At 39.0% G+C, this 16,044-nt stretch overlaps 1 protein-coding gene across 1 annotated transcript in view; it reads left to right on the top strand.

Moving 5' to 3' along the window:
- The window catches only part of HS6ST3 (heparan sulfate 6-O-sulfotransferase 3), a gene marked incomplete at both ends in the record, with an annotated part of 646,275 nt that overhangs the window by 254,373 nt on the left and 375,858 nt on the right, over positions 1-16,044 (top strand). The gene's annotated exons all lie outside the window — the stretch shown is intronic.

Below are 16,044 nucleotides of genomic sequence, written 5' to 3'. Positions count from 1 at the left end.
TAATACTATGCTCTATGTTATCTTATCCAATTTGGTTTCTTTTTTTCACTTAACATTGTTTCCAAGTCTTTCCTGCTGTATGTAGCTATAGTTCATTCATTTTCATTGCTCTGTAATACTTTATTTGTGCAAACAAAGCACAGTATGATGTGGTCATCCTCCTGACAATGGATATTGGGTTACATGTTACTCTAGTCCATATGATGAACACATGCTGTGGCAAGCCTTCAGGGTTTTTTGTTTTTTGTTTTGTTTTTGGCCAATCTAGCGTGAATAAATTGTTATTTCATGGCAGTCTTAATTGGCATTTCCCTTATCACTAAACATCTTTTAGCATGTTTAGTTCCTATTTTGAGTTTTCATTTCCATGAAAGACCATTCAGGTTTTTTGCCCATTTTTCTAATTTTTTTTTAAACTAACATATAATGTATTATTAGCCCCAGGGGTACAGGTCTGTGAATCGCCAGGTTTATACTTCACAGCACTCACCATAGCACATACTTTCCCCAGTGTCCATAACCCAACCACCCTCTCCCTAGCCCCTTCCCCCCAGCAACCCTCAGTTTGTTTTGTGAGATTAAGAGTCTCTTATGGTTTGTCTCCCTCCTGATCCCATCTTGTTTCATTTATTCTTCTAATGGTTGTTTTTATTTCCTTGTCAACATATAGTACTTCCTTATGTATTTCTAGTACTAATACCTGGTAAGCCATATGTGTGAAAATATCAGTTTTATGTGTTGCAAAGATCACTCTATGATGTCTTGATGAGAAATGATTAATTTTAATGTGGTCAAAACTATCTGTCTTTTCTTTTTATAACTATGCTTTCTGTAGCTCTTGTAAGAGCTTGCTCTGTACCCAGATGTCCTATCCAGCCATCTTGCTAAAAATTCATTCATTCTAGAAATTTGTAGCTATTTGGGGTATTTCCTGTATGGATGGTCATATCATTTGCAATTATGATAGTTTTCTCTCTCTTTTTTTTTCAGTCTTGTATTTCCTTTTCCTTAATTTGTGGTGCTTTTGGATTTCTGGTGCAATGTTAAGTGGAAGTGGTGGCAGATGGTTTTGTTTCCTTATTGCCAGTTTCAAATAAAATGCTCCTCAAGTTCTACCGATGAAGCTTGACGTTTGCTGTAGTTTTGAGAGATGCCTTCTATGAAATTAGGGAAATCACTTTCTGTTTCTAGTTTGCTGAGGGTTCTTTCTTTGTTCATCAGACTTACCAGTTTATCATGTTCATAAAATATGTTGATGATGTTTTATCAGTTTACCTTTTGGCTATGATGTAAACCAAAATCCTATATACTTTATATTTACTGCAGCATTCCTAAGACCTGGAACCGTGCTTGGTATTTGGTAGTTTCAAGAAATACTTGTTGGGGGACTGACTGATGGTTCTCTGTGCACAATTCAGCAATGTTTGCAATGATTCAGTACTTGCATCAAAAATATCTTAAGACTTGTGTCTGACTGTAGTCCTGTGGCATTTATTAGAATAATATAAGAATCAGTCCAGACCTTCAAAACTTGTAAAATACTTCAGTGGAATTAAAATACATTCAAAGACCACTGTAGGGGCGCCTGGGTGGCTCAGTGGGTTAAAGCCTCTACCTTCGGTTCAGGTCATGGTCCCAGGGTCCTGGGATCGGGCCCCGTGTCAGGCTCTCTGCTCAGCAGGGAGCCTGCTTCCCCCTTTCTCTCTGCCTGCCTCTCTGCCTACTTGTGATCTCTGTCAAATAAAAAAAAAATTAAACAACAACAACAACAACAACAAAACAAAGACCACTATAGACACAGTGAAAATGCTTATGATGTAATGTTTAGTGGGAAAGAACAATGAAACATCATGTGCTCAGTTGGAGTACAGCAGTATTCATCAAAATACAGTGAGCATATGGGCAAAGAGTCAACAGGAGTGTGCTAAAATGAAATGATTCTTAGATGATTGAACATTTAATGATTTGTCTCAGTCTTCTGGTCAAACCTTACCTTAATGTTGCAATAGAGCTTTTATAGTCATTAGGAAAAAAAGCAGAGGGGGCACCTGGGTGGCTCAGTTAGTCAGATGTCTGCCTTTGGCTCAGCTCATGATCTTGGGGTCCTGGGACCAAGCCCCACATCAGAGCCTGCTTCTCCCTCTGCCTCTCCCCCTGCTTGTGCTCTCTCTTGCTGTCTCTCAAATACATAAATAAAACCTTTACCAAAAAGAAAAATAGAAAAATGCTATATTAATTTCCTAGGGCTATGTGGTGGCTTAAAACAAGAGAATTTATTCTGTCATTGTTCTGGAGCTGTAAGTCCAAAATCAAGGCGTTGGCAGACCCCAGTCCCCTCTGAAATGCTTGCCCTCTCCAGCTTCTTATGGCTCCAGGCTTTCCTTGGCTTTTGGCTGCATCACTCCTGCCTCTGCCTCCATCCTCCCATGGTCTCTCTTCTTTCCATGCGTTTTCCTCTGTGTGTCTCTTGTAAGGATACTTGTCAGTGGATTTAGATCCCTTTTAAAAATAAGATCACACTCACATTAGGTTCCCGGAGGTTAGGATGTGAACTTACTACTCTGAGGGCCACCAGTCCCCCCACTAGAAGCATGTACCTTACTGTAACTCAAGTACATGACCTTCAAATATTCCAGTATTTGGAAATCATGCATAGTATACACATAAATTGAATAGCACTCTATATACATGTTTAAGAAATATACTTTAAAAAAAGGGATTTGGGCTATGTGTTGTTTTTATTAAAAGAATTGTTGCTTGAATAATTTATAAACCTAACATTGGAATGAAGCCTCCTGAAGGGTAAGCTTTCTGTTTTCTGTGTCTCATTGCTTGCTTTCCTCACCAATTTGAAAACAGGGCCATTTAGACAAATATGTGATTTAAGGAGATATAAGAGGACTCTTTTATGTGAAGCTGTGAGTGTTAAGCAAAATTTTCCTCAAGTATTCTCTGCTTATTTCAATCATGTCTGTTCTCATCAATTTGATTGAAATAAGTGGCTGGGTTTTTCCCAATGTAATCCCAGGGGTATACAAATCATGGTTTGCCTGACACACTGATAGCGACATTAAAAACACTGCTGTGTCTGACTATCACAACTTCCATGTTGCATTTATCTTATTTTGTCATGATGTTAGTTTAAATCTGCTTTCCATCTCTCTTATAGGATTTTGACCCTGTTAATCACGCTCTGCATTCAGGGAGAATAAAATGATGCTGTTTGTTATAGGGAACATTAATTATAAAGTTATTTGGTCTGGCTTCTTGCCCCCAAACAGGTGAACACCTTGGCCAGACCACTTGACACTCTTTCTCCAGAAAGAGAGGGGCTGTCTTAACCCTTACTAGTCTATTCATGCATCATGTTATTGTTCTATTATTGTTTTAGTCTCTGTAGTATTTTTATTGGTTTATGTTGATCAGTTAAAAAAAAAGAATGGAGAAGGGTTGCAGTTGGGAAGAGAATCAATCAATAATTGGAGATTTTTGGCTAATATTGAAATTTAAATGTTATTTTCAGAGTGTTTTTATACATTTATTTTATCTCTCTGACAGACTTCAGGTCTTTTCTAACATTAGCTGTTGGTATCTGCTCCTTGAGGGTGTTTCATCTGAGGGGTTCCCCGTTCTCTGCAATTTCATCAAATTTCTCTGTCTGATGGCACTTCCTGAGTCTTTATTCCTGTCTATTTCTGTAGATCCTATTCAAGCCTGTAGTTTCTTTAAGAAAGAGTAATTCATGAGGAACTTCTAGATATTCCTCCTGTGGGCATGCAGCACCACTCTTTGGTTCTTTTTCATTTCCACTTCTGAGAAGAGTTTGAGTGGCTTTCTTCAGCCACTGGATGTTTACAATGCACAGGGTCTAGGAGGAAGCCATTGGAGTCTTAAGTGGTAAAAACTGTAAGCCTGCAGGTGTCATGAAAAGGTCACTAGACAAGAGGGAACCTGGAATTCTGACCTCTCTCCTCACTCGGCCTTCGTGGTTCTATGAAACAAAGGGTAGAATAGATAATCTGTCAATTTCCCTCCAATTCTGAAATTTTATTATTATTTTTTTTCTTTGAATTCACTGGCAGGCCCAGGTAGACACCAATAATTTTATATATCAACCAAGTTACAAGGAACTTTTACTTATCTTTATCATTTCTAAGTCTTTCATGTCATGTAAGGAAGATCTGTCCATGTACCTCTTTAGCTGCATCATAAGCCTCCTTGCTCATAGCTCTCTGGCCACACTGGCCCTCCTGGAACATAGAAAGCTCTCTATTGCTTCAGGGTCTTTGCATTTGCACTTCCCTCTGCTCAGCACATGGCTCTTCAGCTCTTCCCTTGCCTTGTTTCTTCTTATTGTTCAAGACTTAACAAAAATGCTACCTTCTCAGTAAGCATTACCTGACCTTTCTACATGGACCTAACTTTTCATCCACTCGCCTCTGACTCCTAGTTGCTTCCCATCACTTTGCTTATTTTCTTTATAGCCTTTATCATGATCTGTAATAAGCTTGCTTCTTTTTTTTTTTAAAGATTTTATTTATTTATTTGACAGAGAGAGATCACAAGTAGGCAGAGAGACAGGCAAAGAGAGAGGAAGGAAGCAGGCTCCCTGCTGAGCAGAGAACGCAATATGGGGCTCGATCCCAGGACCCTGGGATCATGATCTGAGCCAAAGGCAGAGGCTTTAACCCACTGAGCCACTCAGGTGCCCCATGAACTTGCTTCTTTATTCTCTTTTTTATTGTCTACTTCTACTCTGCATCCCAGCATATAAGTATTTTGAGAACAGCCAAGATGGCTGGAAGATGTCTGGGTTATTTCAGCTGTATTCCAGTGCCTAGAAGAGTATATAAATTAATGTCCAAAAAATTCATTGAGTGAATGAATCTTCCTGAGTGGATCAAATTGTTCTTCAATAAAGCACATTTAATAAATTATCATGATCACTCTAAAAATCTCTATATTCAAGTCTGTGACCTGGGTCAGTGTGTATAGCAGGGTGCTTATTTTCGTTCTCAATTATTTGTCTTTATTGCTGATTAATATCTCTCAACATGAGATAAAAGCCAATTAACATGTGCCACCAAAACTCTAGAAAATTGTAATATACCAGCTACACTTGACCTTGAATGAAAATTGATTGCTGGTATTTACTTGATCTGGAAAATATATCCTATGGGCTTAGACAACTTAGATGTTCCTGGTAAGAATTTTTTTATGAATATTACTGTTTGTGACACTAACATCTAATTAGATGCCGAGGCCCTGGGAAGATAAAAGCTTCCCTGTGTATATGTTTTTAAGGCCATATTTCAATGGTAGTTTCAGCCAACATTTCTCTCTGGATTTATTTACATATTTTGTCTTCAGTATTTTGAGTTCCTGGCATTTCATTTCCTTAATAATCTGTTTTCTGAGCTTTACAAGTCAGGCAATATGGTAACCATGCCCCCAGAAGCATATGGAACCTGGAATGATCAACATAATCTAAAGCTTCCACCAAGTAGGTGATGTGACTTGAGAATCGTAAGAGCAGACGGAGTGAAAAAGGGGGGGCGGAATAACAGTATTCTAGGGACTAAGCTAAACAAAGAAAAATAAACTTGCCATCATGGCTTAACTAAGATATATTTTATCTTTTATGGAACATATGTGCAAATGTGCTACAAGTACCATTTGTGCTTTTTATGGATTGATATTGAAAATTGTTTTTGGATTATTAACAGCAGACGCTAATTTGTTACTGTGAACTCATTTAAGAGGTTTTTGGTAAATAGACCAATGTTTGGGAGCCATTGGGTTATTCTTCATGTCAAGCAGACAGAAAATTGATTCAATCTAGGGATAAATCTAGTCTTCAGTGTTATGTTCACATGACATTGACATGTCATGATCTGAAAATGGATTGTGATGTATAGAAAAAAATGTATTGCTTCAAAAATGTCCGTGCCTGGTGACATGACAGAGCCTGACATACCAGGGATTGAATCCTTGATCTGCCTTTTACCAGTATCTATAACATGTATTGATTATGATATTATTTATGATCTCCAGCAAGTTCCTTCACTTTTATGAAGCTCCTCATCTGTAAACTGGAGTGAACAATACCAAGATCACAGAATTATTGTCGGGATGTTTTGAGAAATATTGTAAATTTCTGGAAGATAGTACATACTCAGTGAATACTTATTTATGCCCTCTTTTCTGTTCTCCGTTTCCCTAGAAACTTTGACTTTTGAAAGTAAGACGTCTTTTTTTTTTTTTTTAGGAAAATATAGCTTAATTCTAAAAACAATCTTCTCCACACATACGATTATTGGTAGTATGTCTCAAGTATTTTTGCTGTGTTTAATGAGGTCTCCTAGACACAATGTTATCAGCACTAACAATTAGTAGGAATTTACAAAAGAAAGGAAAAACAATAGTTCTTGAGATGTTCTCTCTAAATAAAAAGCTGCAATTCCTACAGTGGCTGTAAAATATCAGTAAAATAATGAACCAAATGGTACATTAAGGCATAGGCTTAGCATACAGGTGCTGACATCTGTGCTCTTTCCATCTGGTGCACATCTTCAGTCAAAACAATTTAAGCACTGTTATAAAAAGAACAAGGAAATTAAATTACTGTGACAAAATAAATGACACCATTGAAGGGGGAGAGAAAATCTAGAATAGGTATACAAAGCAACATCTTGCAGAACCAGAATTAATCAAACTTGGACAAATACTTTCTTATAGAATAACCTGCAACTTGGATAAACAGAAAGAGAGATACAATAAAATGCCTGGTAGAATTTTTTTCTTCTTTTACAATTGGGAAATCTCCAAAGGAAGCCTATTTTACTTTATTTGTTGAGTTTTGATGGGATTAATAGAATAAATTGTCATTTCTTTTTCTCCAAGTTTTTATGTAAGTTCCAGTTAGTTAATGTGAAGTGTAGTATTATTTTCAGATGCATAATTTAGTGATTTATCACTTACTGACAACATCCAGTGCTCATCACAAGCGCTGTCCTTAATATCCACCACCTCTCCTCCAGGCTAAATTGATCATTTATAAAGTTAGTCTTTCTCATGTTATTTTACAGTACTAGGAAAGGCTAGAACAATAATAGAGAACCCCAAATCATGTTTTCACAAATGAGATGAAGAGTATCATTGAATACTGGACTTCAGTCATTGTAACGGTGTGCTGGGTGCTGTCCAAGGTTCTGGGCGCTGTCCAAGGTTCTGGGCGCTGTCCAAGGTGCTGGGCATAGAGCGATGAATGAAACCCCATCCCTGCCCTCTTTGTCTTGCAGTGGAGTGGGAGTTCCTGTGGCTGTCACTCTGACTTCCACAACAAAGACCCCGGCCCTAATGGGGCCTCACTTCAGTAATATCTGACCTAGTGTCAGGCAGGGTGGTGAGGGCTTCCATGAGGTTTGTAGGGGGACTTTTAGGAAAGCAATCCTGGAAGAATTCATTCTGCATGTAGGCAAACCATCTATCAGTTTCCCTCACCATTCCTGAGAGGTTGTCCCATTCAATGACTTTGTCTCCCTTCTGCTCTAACCATCCATTCCCAAGGCCACTTCCTGAATCTCATTAGTGTTCCTCTGGTCCAACTGCACATTATGCTTTATATGAGGGCCCTTACTTGAGGGGCAGGTAGGGGCTTAGATCCAGCCTTTGTTATGTTTCCCCAGGTGTGGCTAGGACAAGGCTAGGTTTGCTCACAGACTGGAGCACCTTATAATTTGCCCAAAGGAGTTTTTCACTCACTAAGCTGTGCCTAAAAGTGTGCTTTTACACAAAATGTGGTAACTTTTCCAAACTTTTATGGAAATACTCTATGAACTGGCAGTATCCCTGCTACTTTGTACAGGCCCCAAACTTAACTAATAACCTGTTTCACTTAGTAGCATCTCCAGATAGTTCAACTCCAGAATTTGAATTCTGAAAGTTAATTTGTCCTTCACAATTTCCAATCTTACCTCAACTCTTTTTACCCTGCTTTACTTAATTATTGAATCACCAAGACTTATTGATTTAGGTTGTGAATATTGAACCTCTTCAATATTTTTCTTACCATCTTCCTTCCATTTTATACTCATCTTCAATCCTGCATAACTTTCATCTGGATTATGGTAACAGATTTTCTTGACTACAGCCTCTTTCTCTTGAAATCCTTCTCCACATCACTGCAAATAGTCTTGCAAAAATCTTAAATTTAGGCTTGGTGTACAAACTGACTTTACATTTTCTGAAGCAATATTTTTCCAAGTATGGTTGATAAAACCTGTGAATTAGACAGGACTTGATAAAAATGTAGATTCCTTAGCCACACTCCAGATCTACTGAATTACATCTTCTGGTGTGAGGTATGTTGGAGGTTTACTGGGACCTAGGATCTGCATTTCAATAACCTCCCTGGGGGATTCTTACAAACTTAGGTTTGAGAAATGAGTTAAATGCTGCCTAGAATGAGATTGTGCTTTATCAAAAATTTTTTGCAAGGAGGGTTTCTAGAATTTTAGACACAGCCTAGTACATAAAAGAGAACAGAGAATCAAAAGAAGAAAAAAACATTCTAACACTGGTTAATATTAGAATAATAAGACATTTGTGGTTTCTGTAAAACCATGTCTTATAGTTAAAAATGCTTTTGAGAAAGAGATTTTTAATGAAAGCAGAAATGTTTGATGAATGTCTTTTGAGCACTCTATTTTCTGTGAGGAGCTCACTGCTTCACAGAAGTTTTGTTTCAGTGTTGGTCATCAATAGTTTCTGTTGGTTGACTGCATGTACGTGTGTACATGTGTTTGTGTTCATAAACAACATGAATTGTATAACAGATATTAGTTCCAAATTATCACACTTTTTTAAAAAGATGACAAGTTTTCTAAAAAATTATTTTTAGGGAACTGCTTTATCACTTCATATGAAAACCATAAATTCTGTTCCAAACATCTGTCAGAATGTTCAGAAAAAAAAAATCTAACCTCTAAATGAAGAACTAGTTTTGGACAAAAATAAAGTAGCTTCTCACACCTTGACATTTTTTTAGAAAAAGATGGTTACTTGCTTGACCTTATTGACTTTTACATTCATATGTTGGCTCATTTTCAAAACCGTTGAGGGATTGAGCTAGATTTTGGTGACATAAAAAAGAAATGAGTAAAACCTGGTCTCTAATCACAAGCAGACCAGAGTCTAGATTGGGGGAAAAGATGGACATAATGAAGTTAGACTGAGATGCTCAGCAGGCAGATAGACACGTAAAAACTGGATTCAAGTAATCTGAGGAAAGCTAGCTTGAGCTAGACATGTTATTGTGTATAATTATATCTGTGTTTGAAAATGAGTATAGCATAGAAAAAAGGGAGGACCTAAAATATACTAAGCTATTTTAAAATACTTAATAAAATTATGACTCTGGAGGATAGTAATATCTAGATTACGTGCTGTTTTTCCTTAACGATGCTTGAGGCAGGTCTTTCCTTCAGTTTGTACACTCAGTAGACACCACTGTTTATTCAGTGGTGGTAACAAATCAGACTGACCTTTGTAAACTCAACTTTGTACTCATAAATTTATACTTTTCAGCTCTATTCCATCTGGTGGCAGAGTGCTTCTATAAAATCCATTTGCCAGAGCACTCATCCATTGGGAAGCCAGTAGTTCTTCTGGCAGTGGGATTTGGCTGTGGCAGGCTATGAGATCTCAGCTCCCACATTCTTTAGTTGATCACTCAATTTCTTTGTGTATCATTCTCATCATCTGCAAAATGGTAAGAATTATAGTACCTACCTCACAGGATAATTGTGAGACTTAAATGGGATAATCCATGTAAAGGGCTTGACACAGAATGTGGCACATAGAAATTGCCCCTTAAGTGCTGACTGTCATCATGTGGTTGGGATAGCTCTGGGGACTGGAATAGCCGTGGTTGTGGGGTCTGAAAAGTTGGCTTGGCACATCCTCTCTGCCACATGCCTACTCTGTTTTGATCACTTCCTCCTCACCCTTTGGGTGAGTAGAGGGATCTTTTGCCCAGGGTTATTGGGATGGCCAAACACAGGATATCTGCCACTAGGAACCTAAGATGGAGAGAAGTTTTTTAGTTACATATGTTCACAGCTGGAGGAGGAGAACAGCGTACCACGCAGGGCCACAGGGGATTGCATTCAAGAACACAATGAACAACCAAGAGCTGTAGGAGGCAGACTTTGTAGAATCAAGAGGGCAGAGTGTCTCCTTGCCCCTGTGGGAAGATGTGATTCACTTGTTTGAATAATTTGGTGGGCTGGCAGGGAGCTAAAACCTGCTACTCAGGATGAAGCAAAACCTGGGCTTGGTCCCTTTAGTGAAGAGGGCTCTTTGGCTAGAGCACTTTTTCTATGGATGCAGTGTAAGGAGGGGCACTTACAGTGAGGCTATTTAAGGCTCACATGATTTTACCAGATGCCAAGGCAGCACATAATATTGAACCTTTATTATAGGTCATACATCACACTCTGATGCTGAAAAGTTCACTTTTATCCCATTGCAACTGTGCTTCTTCCTCTGTAAACAAGGTATGACTTAAAATGAATGTGTCTTACTAACTTCATATTCCATGAATATGCAGTGTTATTAAGTAAGCTATTACTGAGTATGATTTAGAAACTGTTGCCTGTATTTTGACTGTAATGTCCTGAAAAAAAAATCTTGGTAAACTTTATTGAAAAAGTCAAGGTCTTTCTTACATCCTTATTAAAGCTTCTTTCTTTCTTTTAGAGTCAAGGACTATGTTTCCATATAGAAAATTAATGAGTTTTAGTAAGATTTGTGATAATGTAACTAACATAACTGTCAAACTTAGTCATATCACTTTAGTAATTGAAGCCCAAGGGCCATGCACTTCTAGCAAAGGGTGACTATAATAAAATTTACCTTGTAGATGGCAGACATCAGTAAATGTTTCTGGCTGATCATGCTATTTTACTTCTCAGATCAATATTTGCATCTGACAAATAATGTCAAAGTTATGAAGAACTACATAATTAAGGATATTCTTCTCTTTCCTTATTTACTTCCCTTAATCCAGGATTAATCTATAATTAATTTTTTTCAGTACATTGCATTCATGGGAATGAATAGTAAGATGAAAATGAAAGAATGCATGCATACAATTAAAATTTTTTTTTGCAGAACACCTGGGTGGCTCAGTCAGTCGAGCACCCAACTTTTTGGTTTCGGCTCAGGTCATGATTTCATGGGTTGTGAGATGGAGCCCTGCGTTGGGCTCCATGCTCAGTAGGGAGTCTGCTTGAAGAGTCTTTTCCTGTGCCCCTCCCCCAACTCTCTTGTTCTCAAATAAATAAATCTTTTTTTTTTTTTTTGACAGACAAAATCACAAGTAGACAGAGAAATAAGCAGAGGAAGAGGGAGAAGCAGGCTCCCCGCTGAGAGGAGGGCCTAATGTGGGGCTCGATCCCAGGACCCTGGGATCATGACCTGACCGAAGGCAGAGGCTTTAACCCACTGAGCCACGCAAGCGTCCCTCAAATAAATAAATCTTAAAAAAAATTTTTTTTGCTGTGTGTTTGTGTGTGAGTGTGTATAAAGTATATCCATACTGAGTCTAAAGCATATCCTTGACTAGGTGTGAAAAGCCAACAATATACCTCCATACCGTGATGTATATTTGTATCAACCAATTTATATAGTACTAAGAGGCATAATGTAGGAAAAAAGTATCAATGATTGAGATTCAGTCATATAGATTGAAGTTCAGCTACACAGAGTCAAGGCTGGGAGGCAGTAGATGCTGTGAGGATGGGAGAGAGGGACTCAAGAGAAGAGAACCCAACTACCAAAGAGATTATAAAGATTCATCTTGGGAGAATCGTTTCTGAAAGAACAAGGCACACTTGGCAGAGGAGCCTGAAGCTCTGAGCGAGCTGTGTTTCTGGGACATCTATGAGGCTGTTGATTGATCTTGCTGTTTGCCAGTTTGTGTCTGAACCAAGGGATGAACACTCTTGGAGTCAAGCCTTAAAAGGGTGAAATCCTGGGGAACCAAAGAGCTCAAGGAGTAGAGAACACAGAGGAAAGGGAGCAGACCCCAAGTAGGCCAGAGGTGAGCATGAAGTGGTTGAAAGCAATAAACTGGCTTCAGGGTGAATGTTGGTGGAGGAGAGTGTCTGAGAGAGATCAGAGGTCAGGATTAAGCCCAAGCCTGGGGGAGCCCTGAGTCTCATAAGGCAGGTCAGTACAGCCTAAGAGAGCATCAGCAATCCAGGGTGGAGTTTCTATGCCCTAGAGTGGCCCAAGAAGAAACACTGAAAAAAGGAAGGGTCCAGGGCAGATGGTGGTTCACTGCAGTGCAGAGGTGGCATTGAGGTAGCCCCTGGGGGAGAGCCCCGACCCCGTGGGAACACCTCTTGAGAACTCTCTAAGCTACCAGAGGCAGAAGCAAGCCATGAAATGTGGAGGCTATTTGAGACCCTGAAGTTATATTTGTAGAAAGGGGCCTTTGCCTGAGCCACAGTGGGGTCTATTACTATAATATCATAGGGTGTTACAATGAAGTGTCCTTAATCTTTCAGCCTGTGGCTACAGGTAACATTATATTTATTTTATTCTAATTTTATTTTATTTTATTTTATCATTTTTTAGAAAGAGTTGAGGGAAGGGGCACAGGGAGATGGAGAGAGAGAATCTCAAACAGACTCCATCCATGTCCAGAGTGTGAGCCCAACTGGGGGCTTGATCTCACAACCTGAGCTGAAATCAAGTGTGAGACGCTTAACCTACTTGATGGACTGTACCATCCAGGCCCCTCACATTATATTTTTTTTAATATCCAAGTGGGAACTCCGAGTTCCTTCTTTACTTAAAGTAAATCTAATTTTGCTTCTCCTTAGGAGCTCCTCTTATGTCCAAGACTCTCAAGGGTGGCTACTGAAAACCAAAGGCCCGTCCTCCTTGGTCTTGTCTTCTCCCAAGTCCAAGCAGTTGAAAGTGTTGCTTCCTTTGCCAATTAGAGTTTTTGCTATTGCTGAGCAGCCCTGTTGACTGCTGTGGTTATGACCCTGGGTGGGAATGTTTCTTCTCTCACCTGGTGTTGCCCAGCTGGAGGTGCTCCTCTTCTTATGGTGAATTTGATCGAGGGCTTCTCCAACTTGGCCTTAGGGCTAACTCAGCGAGGTTCAGTAACACTGAGCATCAGAGAGAGGGCTTTGAGTTCTCACTACTTGCCATCTCAGAACACCCCTCAGTTGCAAATGTGTACAACCCATTTTTAACAACCTCTAACCTCTGTATACCAGTGGCTGTATGTATGGGACAAAGTGATTCCATCCACTTACTAACTGAAGCTTAGATTCTAAGCCATGTTGTATATTGCAAAGATAAAGTATTGGAAACTTGCTTTGGATTTATATGAATTAAAAGGAGCTCTTAAGAGGAAGTTTTCCTTAAGGAGGACTTCTAGTTTCATAATAGAATATGCATTGGGGCACCTGGGTGGCTTAGTTGGTTAACTGCCAGACTCTTGATTTTGGCTCAGATCATGTTCTCAGGATCGAGAGATTGAGCCTTTCATCCAGCTCTGTGCTCAGCTTGGAGTCTGCTTGTCCTTTTCGCTCTGCTTCTATGCCCCCACTCAAATAAAAAAATAAACAAACATCTTAACAAAAAGAATATGTGTCAGTGTTTGTCAAAAGACAGTTCACTGCCTAAAAAAATATCTTTCTCTGCCCTGGCAACTCTTTCAAGTATATAAGACCTCAGTTAACACTTCTCTTTGCTAACTTGTTCACACTGCAGCATAGTATTGGTTGTAGGAATGTGTTACACTCACAGTACACACTGGTAGTAATTCCAGCTCTTCCCCAGAGGGATAGCACTCTGAGATTATGGATAAATCACTCCCTGGCTTAAAAGGCAGAAGACCCTGGAAAGACTGGTTCTCTACCTCTTCTAAGCTGTGTGACTACAGAGATGTTACTTAATCTCCTCGGACATTTATAGATTAGAGGTATTTGGGGAATGGTCCTCAAATTTATTCTTTTGAAAATTTGTGTCCATTTCTTAATCCATAAATGTATAGTAATGCTACCTTTGGTCATAGGATTACTGTTCTATATAATGAAGTACAATTAATACTAATGACAATTATAGTAATAACAAGAATTATTTTTTGGATGTTTACTATTATTCAAATGTAATTTGCATTAGTTACCATTTTATTTATTTATTTATTTTAAAAAAAGATTTATTTATTTATTTATTTGACAGAGAGAGAGAGAAATCACAAGTAGGCAGGAGTAGGCAGAGAGGCAGGCAGAGAGAGGAGGAAGCAGGCTTCCCGCTGAGCAGAGAGCCCAATGCGGGGCTCCATCCCAGGACCCGGGATCATGACCTGAGCCAAAGGCAGAGACTTTAACCCGCTGAGCCACCCAGGTGCCTGCCTTAGTTACCATTTTTTAAAAAAGATCTATTTATTTGCAAGGGGGTGTAGGATGAGGAAGGGCAGAGGGAGAAGGGAGAGAGAATCCTAAGCAGACTCCATCCTGAGCAGGGAGCCCAACATGGCGCTCAATTTCAGGACCCTAAGATCATGAACTGAGCCAAAATCAAGTTAACAAACTGTGCCACCCAGGCACCCCTTCATGAGTTATCTTATGTAATTAAAGTGTGTATAAGGTGTATATTAGTATATCATTTTATAGTTGTTAAGTGACTTGTCCAAATCATTTATCTAGTTGGTAGCAGATAAACTCAGGAGCATATGGTTATTATTATGTATATACAGTGCATGCAGAAAAATGCACAAACCAATGTTCAAACATGATTTATCTGTAAGGAAACTGAAATCTAAACAAAAATGAATTAGATAATAAGAAAAAAAGAGACCAGGTATAAATTGTGGAAAAGAAAAAAAGATCATAGGAGAAGAGGTCCTGGAAAGTTTCTTTATAGTGTCACAAATTGACCAAATATCTTCAGGGAAAAAGCAACAAGATTGATTTGCGTGAATAAATATTGATTTGACAGCAAGTTAGACAAACTAATTTGTGAGTAAGTATATCTACAGTATTTTAAAGAAAGCAGCTCCAAAAGCAATCTGGGAGTAAAACTGTTGCTGTAGACAGTTGCAGATATAACTTCTCCATCCCACTAACATACTCTCACCTCTGAAATTACATGGAGATTGACATCTTCACCTTAAGAAAGCTCTCCATCTAGATGTTTCTGTGTCTCTCAGCCTCCATGTTAGCAATCTCACAAGCATTTTGACCTCCTTCTCTCCTTTGAATCCTGTTTGTCACTTTCCTTTTTATTCTTGTGTGGATGCTGGACATTAATGTTGATCTAGATAGACACTTGTTTCCAGAAGCTTGCTGTTTATCGTGGGTGACTTGTTGCTGAGATGTTGAATCCTGTGAGAACAATCCCAGCCAGTGTAGGATCTTGCCCTGGTCGAATTCTAATGGAATCAGAGCATCATTAGGAGAGATGAACAGGTCTGCCTTGGGGTTTTACGGGAGGCAGATGAGAGAAATAACTGCAAGGAATTCAGATCCATGTAAGCAATCCACCCACAATCTTTATTTCCTATTGGTTCTTGGCTCTTTCTTTGTCTTTTCATTCCTCTGCTTCTGTGAAGCCAAAGCTTTTCTTTCAGATGTCCCTTTGATTATTACAAGAGACTGTTCTAATCGGCCTTTAAATTGTTCCTTTTTTAGTATTTTCTGCCAAGTGCTGCCATATTTATTTCCTGATGTATGAAGTCATTGTTTTACTTTTAAGTCAAAGACTGTCATGTATTCTGTGTCCCTGCTGTTTCACCCAGTCAAGCCCAAGTTCCTCATTGGACAATCCAAGGATGTCCACCAGTTGTTCATGCTTTCCCTCTTCACGGATCTTAGCCTCCAGCCCCTCACATCTCAGTGCCATACATCCTCCTCATCTAGTCCCATCTGACTCATTATTTGTCTCCCCACAACTGTTTATTTCACTGAGATTCACCAAAGCCACATTTGCTTTATCTCTCTTCATGGGTGTGTGTTT

Source organism: Martes martes (genome assembly GCF_963455335.1).
Source record: "Martes martes genome assembly, chromosome: 3".
Taxonomy (NCBI): domain Eukaryota; kingdom Metazoa; phylum Chordata; class Mammalia; order Carnivora; family Mustelidae; genus Martes; species Martes martes.
Note: the sequence above shows the minus strand (reverse complement) of the source record. Positions and strands in the feature narration are given on the sequence as shown.